Genomic DNA, 24354 nt, shown 5'->3' with positions numbered 1-24354 from the left:
AGATATCAGTGACAGATAGTCATGTAAATTGTGTCTATTGTCTGGGAGCCTTGCACTTGCAAGAGAGTTGCTCCATTTGCCATTCTTTTTCTAGCAGAGTACTACATGAAAGGAAAAGAAAATTGATCGATAGAGGACTTCTAAAATCTTTTTTTCAAGAAGTTTTGAGCAACCAGGATAAAGCTAGCCAGTCTAAGACTTCTTCATCAGACTCGTCAAAGTCTAAAAAAAAGTAGACGTCAGCTCCACAGCTTTCGGAGCCAATCATCCTGTCTTTTCGGAGCCGGTCCCCAGTCCTGGATCCAGTCTCCGAAGTATTGAAATCACCTATCCTCCAGTTGGTACCACCCTCCATACATTCATCTCGGTCCTTGATTAGCCTATCCGATTTGGATGTGGATCGTGCGGTGCAGAAGTTGCTACAGGCACCTGCGTTTGCTAAATTTTTATTGGCTCTGACCCAAGTGGTTTTGGAACAGAAAACTGTTTCTCCATCTACTTCTTTTCCTCCTCCGAGCCATACCCATCCGTTGGAGCTAGAGGAGTTGGACCTTATGATTGTGGAGCATTCGGAGCTGACGCCTGCTCCAGTGCCATCAGTTCCATTTGCACAGACTTCCTCGACGCCCATCGAGGAGTCTTGGAACCGACACTCGCTGGTTGGGTCCAGGGAGGATAATCGGACTGACCTGTCGGTTCCGACTTTGCCTCTCAGCCCTCTGCTCGCATGAGTTCGGCTCCTACCTCTGGATCAGAGCCTACTGTTCTGGTGCTGAGGGGAATCAGTTTCTTCAGATCCAGAGGTTTCCTTCTCAATGGAGCAGGGGTGCTTTTGAAGCCATGAGGAGAGTAATGTCCCCCAGGACATCCACACCTTCAGGACCAACTACCTCCTCCCCAAAGGCACCTGTGTCCACTTCTGCCTCACAGATCCTTTTGAAGCGTAGAGACCCTGAGCCTCAGGAAACCTCACTGGTTGGCCCCTGCTCTTCCGAGACCTCACCAGAAGTTCCCACTGATAACGTTCCCAGGAAAAGAATTTGCAAGAGGAAGCATCTAGACTCCCTGCAGGAGTCTCTCACATCTGACACCGACTTAGATGAATCAGAAGGGTCCCCACGGTCCCCTCTGTAAATATCTCATTTGCAGATATATTAGAAATCCTTAAGCAGAGGGGTGGCTGGAAGTCCACCAACCCAACTGAAGATGAGTCGGTCTTCATGAAGGCTTTCAGGTCTCAACCTTCCACCTCTTGGGTGTCTCCACCCTTCGATGAGCTCATGAAGCTGGTCTCACAAAGGGCATGGAAGTCTCCTGAAACCATAGAGCCTGTCCCTTGGAGGCTCAATAAATTTATTTCTGCCCCTCAGGATATGTCCTTTCTCACAAAGGGAATGCCTGTTGATGCCATGATGGTGGCAGCAGTCACCAAAAAGGAGATGTCAGAAACTTCTTCCTCTGTCCATCCTAACAGAGACTCTAGGATCATGGATAGATACGGGAAGCACATGTATAGTTCAGCGACTTTTGCCATGCGTTTACTGAACTATCTTGCACATTTCACAAGACTGCAAAGAGACCTCCTAAAAGAGCTTGAAGATACTCTTCAGGGTACGGTAGCTGAAGGAGCTTCAGACAGAGTTGCCTCCCAGCTTGCTACCCTTAATTCCATAGTGAACTCGTCCATGCGTCTCATCTCATATGCAACTGATGGAAGGAGTAGGGCAGTGAGTACAGGAATTGCTCTCAGGAGACACTCCTGGATGCGCTTATGTTCCTTTGCGGAGCACTTTACGTCATCTTTTGTCAACACCCCTTTTGATGGCTCATCTTTGTTTGGGCCCAAAGTTAAGGAAACTTTGACCAGGTGTGAGCAGGAAGGAAAGACTGTCTGCCGTCGGAGTCTGTTTTTCCACCTCTACTAGACCCTACACAAAGGGTCATAAGGGAGGAAAGATGTGGTTCCAAAAAGCCCAAGGAACCTTTCTGGACACACGTGGTGAACCCCTCTCCAGGGGCAGAGGAGAGGCAATAATGGAAGACGCCGCCCTCGTGGCAGAGGAGGTCCGCAAAACCAGGGCGACAGAGACCAGTTCTTTGGGAAGCCCTACCAGTGCTCCTGAAAGGAGGCCCGACTGTCCTACTCTGGAGGCAGTCGGGGCTCGTTTATCTTTGTATCCAGATACTCGGCTCAAAATAAATGACAATTGGGCACAAAGTATAGTTTCCAGGGGATATTCTATTCCCTTCACCATCCCCCCTCCATTGACAGCAAAAATCCCAGACGGTGGGGACAAGCAACAGTAGAGGTCCAAACGTTGCTAAGAAAAAGAGTCATCCAACCAGTCCCAGCAGACCAGATAGGATCCAGAACTTACTCAAGATTCTTTTTAGTTTCAAAAAAGACAGGGGACTGGAGACCTATTTTGGACCTCAGCAGACTAAACAGATCTGTCAAGAAGGAGATGTTCTGGATGGACATGCTTCAGTTGATACTTCCCTTCTTAGGGAAAGACAATTGGATGTGCTCATTAGATCTCCAGGATGCATACTACCATATAAAAATGGCTAGACCATCCAGGGAACACCTAGTTTCAGTCTGGGAGCCAATCATTACCAGTTTCAAGCCCTGCCCTTTGGTCTCACTACAGCCCCAGGGTGTTCACCAAGTGTTTGGCAGTAGTCACGGCTCACCTGAGGCATTTGGGATTCCAAGTGTTTCCCTATCTAGATGACTGGCTCCTGACTGCCACCACCAGGCATCTACTTATGGACAACCTCAAAGCCACCATCTCCCTGCGTGTTTCCCTAGGGATTACATTCAATTGGTCAAAGTCTGTCTTGCTGCCCTCTCAGCGCATAAAGTTTATAGGAGCAGAGATAGACTCAAGATTGATGCGTCTTTCTTCCTGCCGAAAGGATCCGAACTTTACAGGGCCAAGTTCAAGCTCTGATCTCGAGATCCAAAGCCCCAGCCAGGATGGTCTTACAGGTTCTAGGCTCAATGTCTGCCACGGTACTTTTAGTTCCTCTAGCAAGGTTACACATGAGGATTCTTCAGTGGCTCTTGTCAACTCAATGGTCCTTTCAAGATCTTCCCCTCAATCATCACATCATGATTACGGAAATATGCAAAAGGGACCTTCGCTGGTGGCTTCAGACATCCAACTTGGATCAGGGAAACCCTTTGTTCCCCCCCCTCCAGTGGTTACCCTGACGACAGATGCCTCCCAGATAGGGTGGGGGGGGCATTGTCTGGGCAGGCTAGTTCAGGGCTCCTGGCTTCCGGACGAAGCTCTTCTCCACATCAACGTGTTGGAGATGAGGGCTGTACTTCTATCCCTACAGGCCTTACACAAGTTTCTTCCTCAGGGCATCATCGCCATCCACACAGACAACATGTCGGTGGTTTGGTATCTGAACAAACAAGGAGGGACCAGATCGTATCCCTTTGCAGAGAGGCCATGAGAGTGTGGGAATGGGCTGTAGCTACCAACCGCCTCTTGGTAGCGACCCACATCCCGCGAAAGTCAAATGTATTGGCGGACAAATTAAGCAGGACAATTCTCTCTCCTCACGAATGGTCTCTAAACCGCACAGTAGCAGCCCAGGTTTTCAAGAGATGGGGGCCTTAGTGCTGCGACCTATTTGACTCCACAAAACACCAAGTGCCAAAGGTTCTTCTCCTTGATTCCACATCAGGAAGTACCAGCCATGGATGCTCTAGCACAACCTTGGCCAACAGGGTTGCTTTATGCTTTTCCTCCAATTCCACTCCTTCCCAAAGTTATTCAAAAAGCTTCTCAGCTAGGGTCTTCAATGATTCTGATTGCCCCATACTGGCCTCGTCAGATATGGTTTCCTTACCTGAAAAAGCATGCAGTGGGCGATCCGTGGACCTTAGACCTGATCCCGGATTTGCTAATCCATCAGTCGGGACATTGGCATCAGTCCCTTCAATCTCTGAAATTGACAGCTTGGCTCCTCCACTTCCAACCTTAGTTAGAAGTCACACACTAGACCCGGAAGTTGTTCACATTTTATCTTCGGCCCACAAACCCACCACTAACAAATTGTACCTCAGTAAGTGGAAGAGGTTTGCTATCTGGGCTCAACTCAAGGGCTTAGACCCTATCACTGCTCCTGTCCCAGAGGTTTTGAAATTCTTAACATCCCTATTTAATCAGGGATCTTCTGTCTCAACTATTAAAGTTCAACTAGCTGCTATCTCTAAATTCCATGAATCCACGGATCCTCCTTTGATGAGCAGCAGACTATGCAAAACATTCATTAAAGGTGCGAGTCTGTTAAGACCACCAGTTTTCATCCTGCACCTCCGTGGGATCTTGATTTGGTGCTGCGCATTAACATCTCCCCTTTTGAGCCGGCTGCTACATGCGAATTGAAATATCTGTCATGGAAAACGGCATTCTTAGTGGCTATTACTGCAAGAAGAGTCTCAGAGCTTCAAGCCCTGTCTATTAAACCACCGTATTTGATTTTCCACAAAGATAGAGTATCACTTAGGCCTAATCCATCCTTTGTCCCAAAGGTCTGCTCTAGTTTCTGTCTTCAACAATCTCTAGAACTACCAGTTTTCTTTCCAAAATTCTCTAATGAAGCAGAATACACTCTCCATAAATTGGATGTTCACAGGCAATTACGCTTCTATTTAGACAGGACTCAACAACTTCGTAAGTCAGACCAGTTGTTTGTGTCCTTCTCAGATAATAAATTGGGCCAAACCATCACAAAAGCTACAATCTCAAAATGGATCAGAGATTGCATAACTCAGGCCTATTCTTCTTGAATAAGCAACTTGCATCATCTATCAAAGCTCATTCTACCAGAGCTATGGCTACTTCTATAGCTTTTCATTCCAAGCTCGCTATTTGAAATTTGTGCTGCTACTTGGTCCAACCCGACACTTTCATTTCCCACTACAAATTGGATGTGGCATCTAAAGGACGAGCATCATTTGGTTCCACGGTACTCAGGAGTGTTTTCCAGTGAGCCACCCAGGATTCAGGTGCTAGGGACGCTGTCCCATCATTCAGAATGTAGGCGAGATAGGATCACATAACATCTTTTAGTTATGTACTCACCATAACTTCAGATGTTTGGGATCCATCTCACATTCCTGATACCCACCCTCCTTCCCCCTGCCTTGCAGATCAGAAGAGATTGAACGGTTTTGAGCTCCACTGTTTTTTATCTTGTTTCATCTGACGATGTTATATAAGCAGGGTATGCATGTGTGCATGTATGCGGACAAACTAGATCTGGGGGACTGGTGGTGGTGCATCCTGGGATATAGTAAGCTCAGCCAATAAGAGACTTCGCTCTTTGGCATAAGCGTGCCGAGTCGGAGCCGAGGGATCGGCTCCGAACCCATCATTCAGAATGTAGGCGAGATGGATCCCAAACATCTGAAGTTATGGTGAGTACATAACTAAAAGTTCTGTGTGTTCGGGATTTCACAGTTTTGATTTAAAACGGTCGATCAAACAGCGTTCACTGATATAATAGGGAACTCATGTGTAGGAGCCTTAACTATGTAGCTCTGTAATACCCCTTTAAGTTAGGTAATACCAACCCACCTTGTTCTTTTGGAAGGATCAACTTATTCCATTTGACTTTTGACCTCTTTCCTCCCAGATGAAATTGTTCAACTCTTTATTAATTGCTATACATAACTTCTCCTCTGGTTGATAAAAATATGCATGACCTGTGTATAAGACTAAAGGGACTAAAACATTTTCGCTGATTGTATCTTACTGTCAAAATCCATATAACAAAACTTCCATTTTTCTCAGTTTTTGTATTATCTTTTTCTTCCCACATATTCTTAGCTACCACACTGGAGTCATTTTAATCCATACTCATAAATACTGCAATAATAAGTTGTTCTATCTCCCCATTCATTCTTACAGATGGTTCGGAGCCGATCCTTGGCTCCGAGTCGGCCTACTACAAAGCTTGGGGTCTTCAAACATCTCGAGGCCAAGTACCTATTCCATGATGCACCTTGAGTTACCTCAGATCTAGTTTGCCACTGCAATAGATCGGAGGTTTCCTAGCACAGCTCGGGCCAGTATAACATAATTTTTTCTCATATTTCCTATTTCTGTCTTGTATTTTATATATATATATATATATATATATATATATATATTGATAATTATAACTTTAGAACTTTAATAGCTTGTTAGATCGTTAGCTTAATTCTGATATTTCTTGCACTCCTTTTGGCCTTCATTTTTATAGGCCTTTAGTATTCCTTTTCCATTTTTTGGTGTGCCTTTGTATAGATATTAGGATAGTTTTAATAGCTTAAGTAGTGTGTTTCATAATAATTTATAGACCTTAGAAATTGTGTGTGTGTGTGTGTGTGTGTGTGTGTGTGTGTGTGTGTGTGTTTATACAGTTATCGTTAGCTCAGATTTACTCATATTCAGCCCATTTGTTTTTTAAGGGCTTCTTACTGTTTATATATTATACTGTAGTTTAAAATTGCTAAAATTTGTGTGTGGTGTGTGCATTCTTTTTTGATATTACAAGTCTGCTTGTGTACAGTTGGATAGTTTCACAGCTGACCAAGATAAAGATAAACATCCCAAGCCTGGGTTTAAAAAATGTCCGAAGTGTGGACAAAAGATATCAGTGACAGATAGTCATGTAAATTGTGTCTATTGTCTGGGAGCCTTGCACTTGCAAGAGAGTTGCTCCATCTGCCATTCTTTTTCTAGCAGAGTACTACATGAAAGGAAAAGAAAACTGATCGATAGAGGACTTCTAAAATCTTTTTTTCAAGACGTTTTGAGCAACCAGGATAAAGTTAGGCAGTCTAAGACTTGTTCATCGGACTCGTCAAAGTCTAAAAAAAAGTAGACGTCGGCTCCACAGCTTTCGGAGCCAAGCGTCCTGTCTTTTCGGAGCCGGTCCCCAGTCCTGGATCCAGTCTCCGAAGTATTGAAATCACCTATCCTCCAGTCGGTACCACCCTCCATACATTCATCTCGGTCCTTGATTAGCCTATCCGATTTGGATGTGGATCATGTGGTGCAGAAGTTGCTACAGGCACCTGCGTTTGCTAAATTTTTATTGGCTCTGACCCAAGTGGTTTTGGAACAGAAAACTGTTTCTCCATCTATTTCTTTTCCTCCTCCGAGCCATACCCATCCATTGGAGCTAGAGGAGTTGGACCTTATGATTGTGGAGCCTTCGGAGCCGACGCCTGCTCCAGTGCCATCAGTTACGTTTGCTCAGACTTCCTCGACGCCCATCGAGGAGTCTTGGAACCGACACTCGCCGGTTGGGTCCAGGGAGGATAATCGGACTGACCTGTCTGTTCCGACTTTGCCTCTCAGCCCTCTGCTCGCATGAGTTCGGCTCCTACCTCTGGATCAGAGCCTACTGTTCTGGTGCTGAGGGGAATCAGTTTCTTCAGATCCAGAGGTTTCCTTCTCATTGGAGCAGGGGTGCTTTTGAAGCTATGAGGAGAGTAATGTCCCCCAGGACATCCACAACTTCAAAACCAACTACCTCCTCCCCAAAGGCACCTGTGTCCACTTCTGCCTCACAGATCCTTTTGAAGCGTAGAGACCCTGAGCCTCAGGAAGCCTCACTGGTTGGCCCCTGCTCTTCCGAGACCTCACCAGAAGTTCCCACTGATGACGTTCCCAGGAAAAGAATTTGCAGGAGGAAGCATCTAGACTCCCTGCAGGAGTCTCTCACATCTGACACTGACTTAGATGAATCAGAAGGGTCCCCACGGTCCCCTCTGTAGATATCTCATTTGCAGATATATTAGAAATCCTTAAGCAGAGGGGTGGCTGGAAGCCCACCAACCCTACTGAAGATGAGTCTGTCTTCATGAGGGCTTTCAGGTCTCAACCTTCCACCTCTTGGGTTTCTCCACCCTTCGATGAACTCATGAAGCTGGTCTCACAAAGGGCATGGAAGTCTCCTGAAACCATAGAGCCTGTCCCTTGGAGGCTCAATAAATTTATTTCTGCCCCTCAGGATAAGTCCTTTCTCACAAAGGGAATGTCTGTTGATGCCATGGTGGTGGCAGCAGTCACCAAAAAGGAGATGTCAGAAACTTCTTCCTCTGTCCATCCTAACAGAGACTCTAGGATCATGGATAGATACGGGAAGCACATGTATAGTTCAGCGACTTTTGCATGCGTTTACTGAACTATCTTGCACATTTCACAAGACTGCAAAGAGACCTCCTAAAAGAGCTTGAAGATACTCTTCAGGGTACGGTAGCTGAAGGAGCTTCAGACAGAGTTGCCTCCCAGCTTGCTACCCTTAATTCCATAGTGAACTCGTCCATGCATCTCATCTCATATGCAGCTGATGGAATGAGTAGGGCAGTGAGTACAGGAATTGCTCTCAGGAGACACTCCTGGATGCACTTATGTTCCTTTGCGGAGCACTTTATGTCATCTTTTGTCAACACCCCTTTTGATGGCTCATCTTTGTTTGGGCCCAAAGTTAAGGAAACTTTGACCAGGTGTGAGCAGGAAGGAAAGACTCTGTCTGCCGTCGGAGTCTGTTTTTCCACCTCTACTAGACCCTACCCAAAGGGTCATAAGGGAGGAAAGATGTGGTTCCAAAAAGCCCAAGGAACCTTTCTGGACACACGTGGTGAACCCCTCTCCAGGGGCAGAGGAGGGGCAATAATGGAAGACGCCACCCCTCGTGGCAGAGGAGGTCCGCAAAACCAGGGTGACAGAGACCAGTTCTTTGGGAAGCCCTACCAGTGCTCCTGAAAGGAGGCCCGACTGTCCTACTCTGGAGGCAGTCGGGTCTCGTTTATCTTTGTATCCAGATACCCGGCTCAAAATAAATGACAATTGGGCACAAAGTATAGTTTCCAGAGGATATTCTATTCCCTTCATCATCCCCCCTCCATTGACAGCAAAAATCCCAGACGGTGGGAACAAGCAACAGTAGAGGTCCAAACGTTGCTAAGAAAAAGAGTCATCCAACCAGTCCCAGCAGACCAGATAGGATCCGGAACTTACTCAAGATTCTTTTTAGTTCCAAAGAAGACAGGGGACTGGAGACCTATTTTGGACCTCAGCAGACTAAACAGATCTGTCAAGAAGGAGATGTTCTGGATGGACACGCTTCAGTTGATACTTCCTTTCTTAGGGAAAGACAATTGGATGTGCTCATTAGATCTCCAGGATGCATACTACCATATAAAAATGGCTAGACCATCCAGGTAACACCTAGTTTCAGTCTGGGAGCCAATCATTACCAGTTTCAAGCCCTGCCCTTTGGTCTCACTACAGCCCCCAGAGTGTTCACCAAATGTATGGCAGTGGTCACGGCTCACCTGAGGCATTTGGGATTCCAGGTGTTTCCGTACTTAGATGATTGGCTCCTCACTGCCACCACCAGACATCAGCTAATACCAGGGAAACTACACTTACTCTTTGCAATCAACTGGGCATTACCATAAACCTCAGAAAAATCTGCCTTGTTGCCATCGCAACATATTGTTTTTATTGGAGCAGAATTGGGCACCACCACCACCACTTTAAAACTTCCATCAGAAAGAATGTCAGTTCTTCGTCAGCAAGTTCAGAATGTCATATCCAGAGACAAGGTGCCAGCCTCAGAAGTGCTATAGTTGTTGGGGATGATGGCAGCTGCAATAATAGTGATTCCGTTGGGTCGTATGCACATGCGGATTCTACAATGGCTGCTTTTCACGCAATGGTCTTATCAGGAGCTCCCGATGTCTCATCTCATTATGCTAACAAACAAATCCAAAAAGGATCTTCGGTGGTGGTTGACCTCTCTTCAAGTAATGATAGGTTGTCCTTTTATCCTACCCTCACCATTGGCCACAGTGACCATGGACACTTCCCTGATCGGGTGGGGCATTTTCAGGGAAGAACAGCCCAAGGCACGTAGACCGAGCAAGAGACACATCTACATATCAATGCATATCAATGTCCTGGAGATGAGAGCAGTACTCTTGGCGTTGCAGGACTTTCTCCCTCTGGGGACAATTGCAATTCAGACAGACATGTCAGTTGTCTGGTACTTGAACAAACAAGGAGGAACCAGGTCCTATCCCCTTTGTCGAGAGGCCCTAAGAGTATGGCAGTGGGCTACATCCACCCAGCGCTTTCTGATAGCAATGCGCATCCCACGGAAATCCAAAGTGATTGCAGACGAACTGAGCAGGGCAATTTTGTTGCCTCATGAGTGGTCCCTTAAAAAAGAAATAGCGGAAAGAATATTCCACAGATAGGGCCAGCCTTCTTGCAATCATTTTGCATCCCCACATGAACACAAAATGCAGAAGCTACTTTGCCCTGATTCCCCCTCAGGGAGATTCCCCAAGGGATGCACTCGTACACAATTGTCCTCTGGAACTCCTCTATGCATTCCCACCAATTTCCCCTGATATCCAAAGTATTACAGAAAGCAAGAGCCCTGGGAAGGACCATCATTCTAATAGCCCCTCATTGGCCTCGTCAGATTTGGTTCCCCTTCCTTCCACCTCATCTGTTGGAAGAGCCTTGGATTCTGGACCCAGTTCCGGACCTTCTGACGCATTCGTCGGGGCTCTTCATCCCTCCCTTCAGTCCCTAAAATTGACAGCTTGGCTGCTCCAATTCCCAAGATAGCCAGTTTACATATCCTCTCAAACGAAATGCAACATATTTTAATATCTTCTCATAAATCCTCTACTAGGAAGTTGTACCTTAGCAAATGGAAGAGATTTTCCATGTGGGCTTCTCAGAAAGACATTGACCCTTACCGAGCCTCCATTTCTTCTATATTAGAATTTTTGACTATGCTCTTCAACAAAGGAGTGGCGGCAGCTACAATTAATGTACAGCTTGCCGCCATCTCTAATTTTCATCTTGGTACTGAAGGAATTAACATAATGTCACACAAGCTATCCAAAGCCTTTCTCAAAGGGACCTTCCACCTCAGACCACCAGTTAAATCCCCTTATACCCCATGGAACCTACATTTTATGCTCTCACACATTATTCTCCCACCTTTCGAGCCAGCTTTCTCATGTGATTTGAAATTTTTGTCATGGAAGTTTGCTCGAAGAGTATCGAAACTACAGGCCTTGTCCATAAAAACTCCATATTTGCTTTTTCATGCAGAGTTTCAGTGCAAACAAATCCTTCATTCTTACCTAAAGTTTGTACTGAAGCTAACCTTAACCAAATTATAGATTTACCAGTGTTTCCCCAAACACACCAACAACTTAGAATATATGCTGCACAAGCTTGATGTTCACAGACAGCTCAGATTCTACCTGGATAGAACCAAACAATTCAGAAGATCAGAACAACTTTTTGTTTCCTTTTCAGATTACAGGAAAAGTATGCCAGTGACAAAAACAACACTATCTAAATGGTTATCTGATTTGCATCACTTTCACTTACTCAGCTGCCAATTTACCTGTACGACACAAAATTAAGGCTCATTCTACCAGAGCAGTGTCCACATCCTCTGCTTTTTCTGCTAGGCTTCCTATAGACAGTATTTGTACAGCAGCCACTTGGTCAAAACCTCATACCTTTATCATTCATTACAAAGCTGATAGGGCCTCCTTTGGTTCTACAGTCCTGAAAAACATACTCCCGTGAGCCAACCGAGAAAGATGGTGCTTGTGACGCTACCCATCTGTAAGAATGAATGGCGAGAAAGAACAACTTCACATAAACAAGTTATGTACTCACCATAACGTTCCATGTGAGTTGTTCATCTCGCCTTCATTCTTACTTCCCACCCTCCTACCCCCTCCAGGGTTTTTCGAGGACTGAGATACTAGTTTTATCATGGTTGCTTTGTCTTTCTATGGTTTTTACCTAAAAAAAGTGATAGAATGGCATATGGTACTATTAAAGGCAGCAAAAAAGATCTGAGGTAACTCAAGGTGCATCATGGGATAGGGACTTGGCCTCGAGCTGTCTGAAGACCTCGAGCTTTGATGTAGGCCGACTCAGAGCCGAGGATCAGATCCGAACCATCTGTAAGAATGAAGGCGAGATGAACAACTCACATGGAATGTTATGGTGAGTACATAACTTCTTTTTTTATCATGTCCCCTTCAGTATGGGTATTGCTGAACCAGTTCATGTGTGGGTACATAATTTACCCCTATTGCCTTTGTTTTAGCTTTAATTAATTAATTAAAGTGTAAAAACACTGTAAAATCTCTTTCTGGTTTTGTCAGGTATAAAATAATATCATCTGCAAATTGAGACCGCTTTTCTTGACTACCATACCAATTATATCCTTGAATTTCTGAGCCCCTTATTTTCTTTGCCAGTGGTTTTGAATATAATGCAAATAACAAAGGGGTGAGAGGACACCCCTGCCTGGTTCCTCTGCTCAAGCAGAAGAGAGGATCTCACCCACTTTAATTTTTGTCTCCAATCCCTCATATATCCTCCTAATATATAATTTTATTAAGGAATGCAAATGCTTCCATTGCCCCAGTCCAGCTTACTCTGCATATGCTTTCTCTGCATCAAGACCCGCTTACATTCTGCTTCCGTCTGCATCATCAGTGTTCTCTTAATGTTGGCAAATATTTGCTTCCCCTTCACTCTGGATCATCAGTGTTCTGTTAATGTTGGCAAATGTTTGCTTCCCCTTCACAAAACCGCATTGATCCATATCTGTCAATTTTGGCATCACTTTTGCCATTCTTTTAGCCACTGTAGACATCAACACTTTATAATCGTGGTTTAGTATTGAAATGGGCCTGTATGAAGCTAGAGATGATGGAGCTTTACCCTCTTTAGATATTACAAGTACCACCACCTTCTTCTAGGATGTTCTTACTTCTCCTCTTAAAATACTGTTAAACAAAACCTTCCAGATCTTTGACAGTTTTTTCCCTCCTAGATTCCAAACTTCCACAGGGATACCATCTATTCCTGGGGAGTTTCCTGTAGATTGGTTATACATCACCATTTTTATCTCATGTCCTCCTGTCCTAATTGTTAGTAATTGAGCCTTATCTACCTCTAACCTTGGCATATTTAATTTTTCCATAAACATTTTTATTTGTACCTTTTCTTGATTTCCATATTTCTTTGCTGTATACAGACTTTCATAGTATTTCCGAAATACTTCTAATATTTCTACAGGATCCCTTGTTATGTTCCTTGTAGGCTTCCAAAGCCTGGTGACAACCTTTTCTACATTCTGTTGCCTGAATCGTTGTGCTAAAAGTTTTTGTACTTAAGAGTTATTATCAAAAAACAATTGCTTGACAACAATCTTTCTAAACTCATGCATATTATCAAGGTAATCCCTAAAATTTCTGTTTAGCATTCTACAGTTGCTCTTGTTATTCTGTGGGATTCACCCTATTTTGCAATACTTTAACATTTGTCAGTCCATCTAAATAATTCTTGCTATTGTTTGTAACCATATGTATCTTTCTTTTATTTCCACCTTATTTTTTAAACTCCACTTTCATTTTATCCCACTCCCTTCCTGTATCTTTCCTTTATTTCCACCTTCTTTTTAAATTCCACTTTTATTGTATCCCACTCCCTTCTTTTCAGAAGAAATTTCTATCTTCTTTAATAGCTCCTGAACAGTTTCCATTACCCATTCCTTAAATTCCTCTCTTTTCATCAGGTAGATGGGAAAGTGCCAGTGTCTCATTTTTATTTCATTACCCTGTGTTTTTATTTAAAAAAAAAAAAAAAGTGGTGGTGCTGCGGTAGTATTGTCGCCTCACAGCAAGACATTGTCCCGTTCGATTCTCAGCTAGAGCGTCTTCTGTGTGGAGACATGCATGTGTGAATGGGCGTACCTTCATTGAAGGTTGTGTGTCAGGGCTGGCAACTCAACGTAAAAATCTACTGCCAATCATTAGCGGACCGGAGTTCCACTGTGGCGACCCCTAACCGGGAAAAGCCAAAAGACAACAACAACAACCCTGTGTTTTTATTTTAGTCATTATTGGCGCATGATCTGAAATAGTTATTGGGTGTATACCTTCATTTAAATGACATGTTCCTCTGCAGTGTAAGTTCTGTATGGCCTAGCCCAGTTTTTGTTTCTTGGGGAATAATATCTAAATTCACTCCATACTCCTAGTACAGAATTCACATCTTCCATGACAAATATTTTCTTAAATCTCTTCAAAAATCTACTTCTTTTGTTATATTTTCCCTTTTGGGTCCCCCAGATGCATATTCACTGTTGCAAATCATATTCCAGTCCCCACCTGTAAGTAATATTCCTTCCTGAAAGCTGATTATTTCTTCCATAATTCTCTTAAGCTCCATTATAGCAGTTTTCAGTGGAATATAAATACATGGCAGGGGAAATCCTCTTCCATTGCCACTAGACCCTTAATACTGCAAATCTACCATTATTATCTGTTTTATCCTTTTCTATAACTATTGGAGCTCATCTTGCAATTAATGCAAATATTCCTCTCTTCCTTTGCCCCAGGTATTCTGCTGAATAATCATCCCGAAAGCCTTTCTTTATCAAATTCACATGTTTAGTTCTTAACAAGTATGTCTCCTGTAGCATAGCTATTTGCACTCTACATTTTTAATATAAGTCACTAGTCTTTCTTTTTTGTATTTATCTGTGAGACCATTTAAATACATTACAGAAAGCATTTTCTTGGAAACTTATTGTGACATCCCTGCTGTGTGGCAGTAATCAAGGAGCCTCAATCCCCATCACTCACACCGGTGAGGGACATTCACTTGGAACAAAAATAGATGCACACAGTATTTCCAGATGCAGCTCTCTGTGCCAAGCACAGTTTCCCTTAAGAGAACACAGGGAATGCACTCAGTCCTGTGGCTGGTTTTCCCTCTTTCTCTCCAAGCCCCAAATAAGACTCCCCACTGACACAGATGTAGAGTTGAGTCCCCAGCTGAGTGTTCCAAGCCAAGTCCTCCACCACCCTCTCTGTGAAACCAGTGTTGTGTGTCCCTGCTGCAAGTAGCTGACACACACTCTTTGAAATTTGATTTTCACACACACAAACACACACACACACACACACACACACACACACACACACACACACACACACACACTTGTGAAAGGTTGGCACAGATTTACCAGCTATACCCCCTCTGCCCAGACTATAAGATAGATACTGCCACCAGAGCACTCCAAAGCCAGCTTACTCTAGGGCTGTTACAGGGGTACTCAATTATACTGATACAAATGGTAGAGTTTGACCAGTACAGAAAGGCTTTCAGGAGTGGCTACAGTGTCACCAAATAAATATAAGTAATCCCAAACGTTAAATATTTCCTAAAAAGACCAGCCACAATGAAAAGTTTAAATATATTTAATAAATAATAAAGTAACATGAAAATACTAAATATGTATTTACAATAAGCACCAGAGTTTAAATCACAGGAAATATTAAAAATAACACAGATAGAAAGATTTGCATGGATACAGAAAAACAATGCTTAACTAATCTCACTATATTTTCCTTACTGATTAAAAAGTTACAGTTCCCTAGTTCACTTACTAGAGCAAGGCAAGATAACATGTGTGAGTGCTCCCTCTTTGTCAGGTTTCATAAACAGATAGCTCTGAGACTTCTGTCTCATCTAGCATTAAAACATCATTTCAGTGCTGGATTACAGAGTTACATCACATACATCTGGCCGTCTGACTCTGCTTCCCACACTACCTCCTTTACTAGAAACTTGAGCCAGAATCTAGCACATATGTTCCATAATATACACATGCACAGAGCTTTGCTAAGATGTGTTACAGCATCTAGAAGTTATAAAACTATTTTAGAAACTGCCACCCTTCCAGGGTAGCAATTAGTTCACCCTTAAGGACACTGCAGTAGGATTCCTAGTACTGGTTTTCACAGACATTTTGTTTGGCTGCAGTCAGAACTGTAAGATACAATCTTTATGGCCTAAACAAGGTAATTTAATTTCAGACTATTTTTCAAAGTTAGCTGGACTGAGATTAACCTCTTCTCTTCCAGTAACCTCTGTTACAGTATAGTCATTTCAACAGTTACATTACAGTCTGACATACACGTGTATTTCTTTTCTGTCCAGCAAGACCCACTGTTGGTATATTTTTAAAACAAGCAATTTTACAAACAAATGTTCAACACAAGCACCTGTACAAATCAGGTTTGATATACAAATGACATATACTTTACAAAAATCCAGCTAGCTATACTGGCATATTTTGTTTATCCGCTGCTGTACTTTTCCTGGTATAGCAACATCTCACATTGTCATAGTTGTTATTCACATGTTTTATGTATAGCAGCTTTTTTGTTAAACATCTAGTTTCAGCATTTGTGTTACATGCATATACTGTTTGGCAGGGTAATCTTTCATGCATTTGTTTATTTTTATTGAAAACCCTTAAACAAAAATACAAGCACACCCCAATACCCCCCTAAAACCTATTAACTTAATAATAATATACACAGCTATGTACATCTTCTAATACTGAAGTTTTACCCTGTTAATAGGAACAAATGTTCCAAACTGACAGCTACCCACACAGACTTGAGATCACCTAAAATAAAGATTATCCATGTTTAGACGCATAGCACAGCTTGTGCTTCTACTAAGTGCTGTCTGGCTTTGTCTTATCTTTATATCTCTCTCAGCTGGGAAAACATTTGAATGTTTTCAGAAAACATTTTCTCCATTTCTCCAAACCATTTCTCTGTATCAGATTGTCTCCTAGAGACATGAGAACCAGACATAAGACTGCCAAGCATACATTTGTTTACTAGAAAAAAAGCCTTGTAATATTCAGTATTCTTTTTCATTTACTTGCTTTCTCTTGAATCTTATTACTAGAGTAAGCTAATGGCCTTAACCCAGTAATTCAGTCATTCTCCTATGCAAAAATGCAAAAAGCACACTAACTTTTCTTTTGTCATGCTCTTTTAAACAGATTTTTCTTGTTCTTTTTTGTTACATTGCTGTACCTGCATTTCTTAAAATTGAGAGAAGAAAAAGAGAAGAAGGGAGAAAGAAAAAAGGGGAAAAAAACAGGAGCACCTGTTTACATTAGTATCCCCATTGCACTTAATAACTGAGAAAACTTGACAGCATGCAAAGAAAATCATGCACTATTAAAATAGTATCATTAAGAAAAAATGTTTTACATACAGTTAACTTTCTTCCTCCTCTTTCCCAAGTACTTTTTTGAACATTAATGACATGAAGTAGGGCATATGCTCTAGAGTCCCCTACAAGTTTAACAAAGTCCAAAAAAGCCCAGTATTTCACAATTTTCTTGTTCTGTCATGTTTCACAAATATAATTATTGACCTGTAAGCCCACATTTGTCATTTTCCGAGTTACTGATTTTATTCTCCAAACATTAATGACATGAAGTAGGGCATATGCTTTAGAGTCCCCTATACGTTTAACATTGTCCAAAGTCCAATCTTTCCAGATTTTCGTATCCTATTCCTTTTCATCTCCATCTCCCAAATCCTGCCTCTGCTTCATTTCCAGCGTACTCTCGTTTCTTTTACTTGACTCTTGCATTTTTTCCCTTCTCTCAAGCATTTTCCATTAAAACATTGGAAAAGGTTTCACTGGCACAATCTATCTGTGGTCTTTATTACCAGAAGAACAACAAGCAGAAGATTCTTCTGTTTCACAACTTACTTTTTGTTGGACAAACTTTTGTATTTTTTGTATTTCTTCCTTAGCATGTACTTTAAAATATTTTTCCCTGGAGGGACAAAATCATTTTTTGATGAAGATAGCTGGGTACAGCAGTTTGAATCTCATGCCTGCTTGTCCCCTCATAATGAAATACATTTACTCCTCTCCTGTCTGGTGTACAATGAGTAGTCATTCTCCACAAACACTCTGCTGTCTCCCACTTTTAGTACTTTGTTTTTCTGCCACAGTTTTCTCAGAATCAACTAGTTTTGGTAAGAGTGCATCTTTACTGTTAAAGGTCTAGGTTGATTTCTCATATCCAGGTTTGGAGCATGCACATGATGCGCCCTTTCAGTTAACAATTCCTGTTGTGGAATACCAGTCCAATTGCTTATTTGTGGTTTCCTAAAACTAATGCAGTCTGTTCTACCAGCTTCTCTGGTACAGCAGAAAATTTCAGGTTTTCCCTACGTGCTGTGTTCTCTAATTCTATTATTTTTTGAAACATCTCTTCTTGTGCAGTCTCATGTTCAGCCAGCCTTTTCTTCATTTTGACCTATGAGTTTTGTAGATGTTCTTAGTGTTTCACTGTTGAGGTCATCACATTTGGGTTATCTGCTTGCAGTAGCCCTCAGTCGGCCTGATTATCAAAGTCTTGGGTCCTGCGTCGGTTGCTGTCTCATCCTCCGTGACGTCAGATAGTCAGGGGTATAAAGCATGCAGCCAATGCCATTACCCCAGTCTTTCTTGCCATGCGGTGCCCATAGCAGAAGCAGTTCGCAAGTGTCGATCGGCCGAATCCTGAAATTTTCGTTTTTGAGTTTCAGAACCGAAGTCTTCAACTAAAGCTAAGTACCCCATTAAGGAAACTTTTTCTTGCTCTAAACCGATGTCAGTAAAAGTCAATAACTGTATTTCTTGTGGAAAGCTAATACCTCATAAAGATTTCCATTCGTACTGTATTTCTTGCCTAGACCCTGACTGAGGTTCCTCGCTGTCAGTTTTGTGCCTTATTTAAGCCATGAACTATTTGTCGTTGGTATATTTACACTTCTAAATATTTTGGTACTCTGTTGAATTATCCAGATATGTCTTCGGTAAGCCATCCGACTACCGACATTCCGAAAAAACGCAAAGATAAAGACAAAGACAGGCCGCCGAGGTCCAAAGCTGCCGACGACGCCTCTCCTAAGCCAGTCGCCAGTTCGTCAGTACTCAGCGAGGTGCTTTCGCAGCCCCTGCTACCCGCTTCTTCAGATTCGCAGGCCTCTACTGAGACCCATTCAGAGTCCGGTATGCCACGAGATGCTTCAACTGTGGAACCTATGGATGTCTGTACCTTGGATAGGTCCGGAGCCACTGTGCAGGTACCGGCTTCTGAGGGTGTATTCAGGCCTACTGACTTGTATATTAAACCAACGCCATCTTCTTCTTCAAGGCCTAAAACTGGGACCACACCTAGTAAACCGACGACCAGACCACATGATCAGGCCTCTGTGCCTAAAAAACAAATGATAAGAATGGCTGAAAACCTTATTACTTTAATCAGGGGAAGTCAACCTTCCCCCTCTAAGAGACCTAGGACTGAATTTGCTTATGATACTTCTGACCAGGATTCTGAAATGTCTGTTTCCTCTGATGACCAGGATTTACCTTATCTACCTATGAGGATTCTGATGCAGAGGACTCTGTTCCCTCTGCTTCCCCCCAGAGGATTTCTCTTTTGGTGAAACCTTGCATACTCTTAGGAGCATTTTCATTGGGAAAGCCAGGATTATTCTGATTCTAAAAAGAGGCTTAGGGATTTCTTACTCCTGCTCCAGCACCGGCCTTTAGCTATCCCTCCTGTACTAGACATTGTTGATGATGCCTTTTCGGAATCTAGCTGGGCCCCTGACTCTTTACCTCCTGCTCACAGAAAACCTGATAGATATTACAGGGTTCCAGACTCTCACAAGTTCCTTTTTAAAAATCCTACTGCGGATCATGAGACCATTTCACAGGGACCCAAGGGCATTAAGGCTACTTCTGCCAAAAATCCTACCCCCTCTGAGAGACTCCAGGGCGCTTGATAGATGGGGTAAGAATGTATACACTTTTGCAACCTTGGCCATTAGGGCCTTAAACTGCCAGTTCCATATGTTAAAGTATCAGCAGCATATTATTGGATTGCTTAAACAGAAATTGATGTTGATTCCTCACTGTGCTGAAAATAAGGATTTACAGGATTTAATGCAGGCTGAACAGGTTGGAAAACATACTTTGCAATGTGGTTTTGATTCATTAGAGGCATCTTGCAGGGCTGCTGTCACTGGGCCTGTACTTAGAAGGCATGCTTGGCTTAAGGAGCAATCCTTGCCAGATCATGTTAAAGCTAAATTACTGGATGCTCCCTTAAATCAGGACCGCCTGTTTGGCAACGAAGCAGAAGTTCTTAAAAAGATGGAGGAAGAAGTTAAATCTATGCAAACTGTTAAAGATTTCCTACAAGTACAGCCTCCAAGATTTAGTAGGCATTGGCCCTCTAAGAATTGGTCCTTTCCTGCCTCTTCCAGGCCTTCTCAGTCCAAACCCAGACCCAGCAGAACACCCAGGATTCAGTCCCAAGGTACGCACAGGACTAAGCAGTGGGGAGCTCCCACTTCCAAATCAGGGAGTAGTAATACTCCCCCCCTATGATAAACTGTCTCAATGACTTAACTTTAAAACTTCCAAGCCCTTCTCAACTGGCTGCTCCTTTAGGGGTAAAGATTTCTCTGTAGGCAAAAAACTGAGAACTCATTACCCAGCACAAATGGGTTTTAAATATATTTTCCCAAGGATACAGATTTCACTTCCACACATTACCAACCCCAAACGGTTGGCCAGATCTACCCCTAAATCAGTGGGCAGAGGCTCAACAGCAAGTATTCTCTCTCTTAGGCATAAAGGCTATTCAAATTCCAGGAGAGGAAAAGGGACAAGGTTTCTACTCACGACTTTTCCTGGTACCCAGAAAGGACAGCTCATGGCATCCTATCCTGGACCCGTCTATCTTAAATACCTTTTTGGTGATTCCAAAATTCAAGATGCTAACTCTTCACCAGTTGCTTCCTACGCCAGGCAAAGGTGCCTGGTTGACAACACTGGATTTAAAGGAAGCCTACCTGCATATCCCAATTAGAGAATCTTGCAGACGATACCTACACTTCAAAGCATGCTACATGCACTATCAGTTCTCTGCATTGCCCTTTGGCTTATCTACTGCGCCCAGGGTATTCACAAAGTACCTAGCTCCAGTCATTGCATTTTGCAGGCAAAGAAATATTCAAATATACCCATACCTGGACGATTGTCTAATTCAGGCAGAAAGCCAGGACATACTTTTGAATCATCTGGCATTTGTACAAAAGGTGCTAACTTGTCTGGGGTACACCATAAAAGAAAAGAAATCACATCTGGTACCCTGTCAACAAATTATATTCCTGGGAACAAGCTTGAACACAACTTCCCAGATGGCTTCCTCATGCCAGAGAAACAAATTCATTTGACAACTTACTTCAAACTAATGGCCACAAAAACCCTGCTATCTGCAAGGCAAATACTGCAAGCCTTGGGGTTCATGGCCTTTTGCATTCTACTAATTCCATATGCAAGACTGCACTGCATATGAGGAAACTACAGTGGTATCTAAAAAGCCTATGGTGTCAACATTCTCAGGATCTAGAAGCAATGACTCCTAACATTACCTTGCCTACGGTTAGAGTTCCTTTGGTCGGCAGAGACCTGCCACCACAACAAGGGACTACCATTCACTCTAATCCCCCTGTCGCCCAAACCCTAACAACAGATGCATCAGACTATGCATGGGGGGGCTCACCTGGCAGGGAAGTGCATTCATGGCAAATGGAACCCAAGTCAAATGCCCCTGCATATCAATTAAAAAGAAATGTTAGCTGTACAGAATGCTTTGACAGCCTTCAAGGACCGCATTCATCCAGGACAATTAATGGTAAAAACGGACAACACCACTGTTATGTGGTACATAAACAAGCAGGGAGGTACCCATTCTTACCCCCTCTGCACACTAGCCATGGCTCTGTGGAACACAGCCTTGAGCTACCAAGTGCATCTACAGGCATAGTTTCTGCCAGGAAAACTAAATACACTGGCAGACAAACTAAGCAGAAATCTCATGGACCCACATAAGCGGAAACTCGAACCAAAGACTTTCAACATGTTGATAAACAAATGGGGGAGCCCAGATATAGACCTGTTTGCCTCCCCCCAGAACTACCAATTGGACAAATTCTGCATAAGGACTCCCCACAAACAAGCTTGGAAAGTGGATGCTGTGTCCTTCAGCTAGAAAAATCTATCAGTTTATGCCTTTCCTCCTCTGCCTCTCCTCTCCAAAGTACTACTAAAGATCAAACAGGACAAACCAAGGACGATATTGATTGCACCAGACTGGCCACGCCAACACTGGTACCCCCTCTTGTGCAGTGTGTCACTGCTGGCTCCATGGCACCTGCCTCAGACCCCTACCCTGTTGTCACAGCAGGAGAACCAGATTCTGCACCCTCAGCTTCAAACCCTGAACCTGGCAGCCTGGCTAATTACCTAATCTCTCCATTACCATCCCTCAGTAAACAAGTGTTGGATGTCATTTTGGAGGCAAGGAAACCTAGTCCTGGAAAATCCTGTGCTGAAAAATGGAAAAGATTCTGTGCCTGGAACCAAACTCAAGGGATGGGCACAGCAGCGCCCAATTTACCACAGATTCTTCAATACTTAACTGAGATGCTTCACAGGGGACTTTTCTTTTTCCTCCATCAAAATTCATGCCTCAGCCATTTCAGCTCATTATAACACAGAACCACCCCTCTTCTCTCATCCACTGCTCAAGCAGTTCCTCAGAGGGGCCAAAAACCTAAGACCACCCAGGAAAGCCCCTACTCCAGCCTGAGACCTTAACTTTGTATTGGAAAAACTCGCTCTCCCTCCTTTTGAGCCAGCAATAAGTGCAGATTTAAAATTCCTTTCTTGGAAAACAGCCTCCCTTTTAGCAATCACTTCAGCAAGAAGGGTATCTGAATTACAGGCCCTTATGGCAGTGGAGCCTTTCATCATATTTCATGCAGCCAGGGTGTCCCTCAGGACCAGTCCCTCCTTCATGCCCAAGGTGGTATCCAGTGTGGCTCTTAATCAGTCCATTCATTTGTCACCCTTCTTCTCTAATCCACAGAACAAAGAGGAATAGATACTGCACTCCTTAGATGTGCACAGACAACTTAGATTTTACTTGGACAGGACTAAACCTCAAAGGAAATCTCAACTACTGATGGTGGCATTTGCTGCAGGGGCAGAGGGGAAGGCTATTTTAAAACAAACCATTTCTAAATGGATAGGCCATTGCATTCATTTCTGCTTTAAGAACCATGGAAAACCTATCCCACAAGGGATTAGACCCCCATTCAGCCAGGGCTGCATCTACCTCTACAGCCTTTGTCAGAGGTGTCCCTACCAGCGACATCCTAGAAGCTGCAACCTGGAGTTCTGTACATTCACCAAGTATTACCATTTGCCAATTTTCTCTAAATTCAGACCTGGCTTTGCCACTGCCGTCTTGCAGGGCCTTATAGCTGGTCCTAATGCTGTCTAAATTCCTCCTCCCATCCTTAGCTTTGGGAATCTACCCAAATGTGATGACTGCAGCAGTGAAACACGAAGAACATAGTACAGTTGTGTACACTTACCATAAATGTAGATGTTCCAGTGTATTCACTATTGCAGTCCTAGTTACCCTCCCTCCAGCCCCCTGACTTCTCTTGACTATACCTCTACTCTCCTTTACTATGCTTAAAAGCTTTTTGGTATATTTGCTTTTTTGTTGGAGGTATAACCTTGTATATATATATATATATATATATATATATATATATATATATATATATATATATATAAATTTAATTGCTTCCCATTGGGGGTCACCTGACATCTGGGGCAAGAAAAACTGATGTAATGGCGTCGGCTACATGCTTTATACCCATGACTACCTGACATCACAGAAGATGACGGCAACCGACGCAGGACCCAAGACTGATAATCAGGCCGACTGAGGGCTACTACAAGCAGGTAACCCAAATGTGATGACTGCAACAGTGAATACAGTTGAACATCTACATTTATGGTAAGTGTACACAACTGTACTTATTATCACCTTACTTGAATATCTGTTTAAATCTTCTTCCATTTTTTCCAGCCTTTTGTTGTTTGAGTTTATGTACTCCATCAGTGTTTTGTTTATTTTAATAAGGTCTGTGTACAGTTGCCTTATATTTTCCTCTAGGTTACTAAAAGTCATGTCTGGAGCTTGTACTGCTTTTTGCGGAGCAGTTTCAGTACTTTTCCCAGTGAATGTTTTTTCATCATCTTTTGTAGCTAATTTCCCTTCATGTTCTCTGTATTTCCTTTTTCCTAGCATCCAGGCAGGGCATTTACTAGCCGGTTGCTGAAATTTACCCAGAAATTTAGGTCCACTGGGTTTTTCTGCTAAGTTTCTGTTTTCACATTGGGATAAATAGAATTAAGCTGTTAGTCAGTGTGCAGCCATGTTGGAAGTATCTTAATGTATAATTTTTCCTCCCCATACCTGCGGAGTATCAAGCGTTCCATAACTCTGGAGAGGCCATCATTTAGG

At 43.1% G+C, this 24354-nt stretch overlaps 1 protein-coding gene across 1 annotated transcript in view; it reads left to right on the top strand.

Moving 5' to 3' along the window:
• Window positions 1-24354, top strand: part of RXYLT1 (ribitol xylosyltransferase 1) — an 899852-nt gene that overhangs the window by 429113 nt on the left and 446385 nt on the right. The gene's annotated exons all lie outside the window — the stretch shown is intronic.

This window comes from Protopterus annectens, chromosome 11.part0, assembly GCF_019279795.1.
Source record: "Protopterus annectens isolate FY-2018-M chromosome 11.part0, PAN1.0, whole genome shotgun sequence".
Classification (NCBI taxonomy): Eukaryota; Metazoa; Chordata; order Ceratodontiformes; family Protopteridae; genus Protopterus; species Protopterus annectens.
The sequence above is the reverse complement of the archived record's forward strand: the minus strand, read 5'-3'. Positions and strand labels throughout refer to the sequence as shown.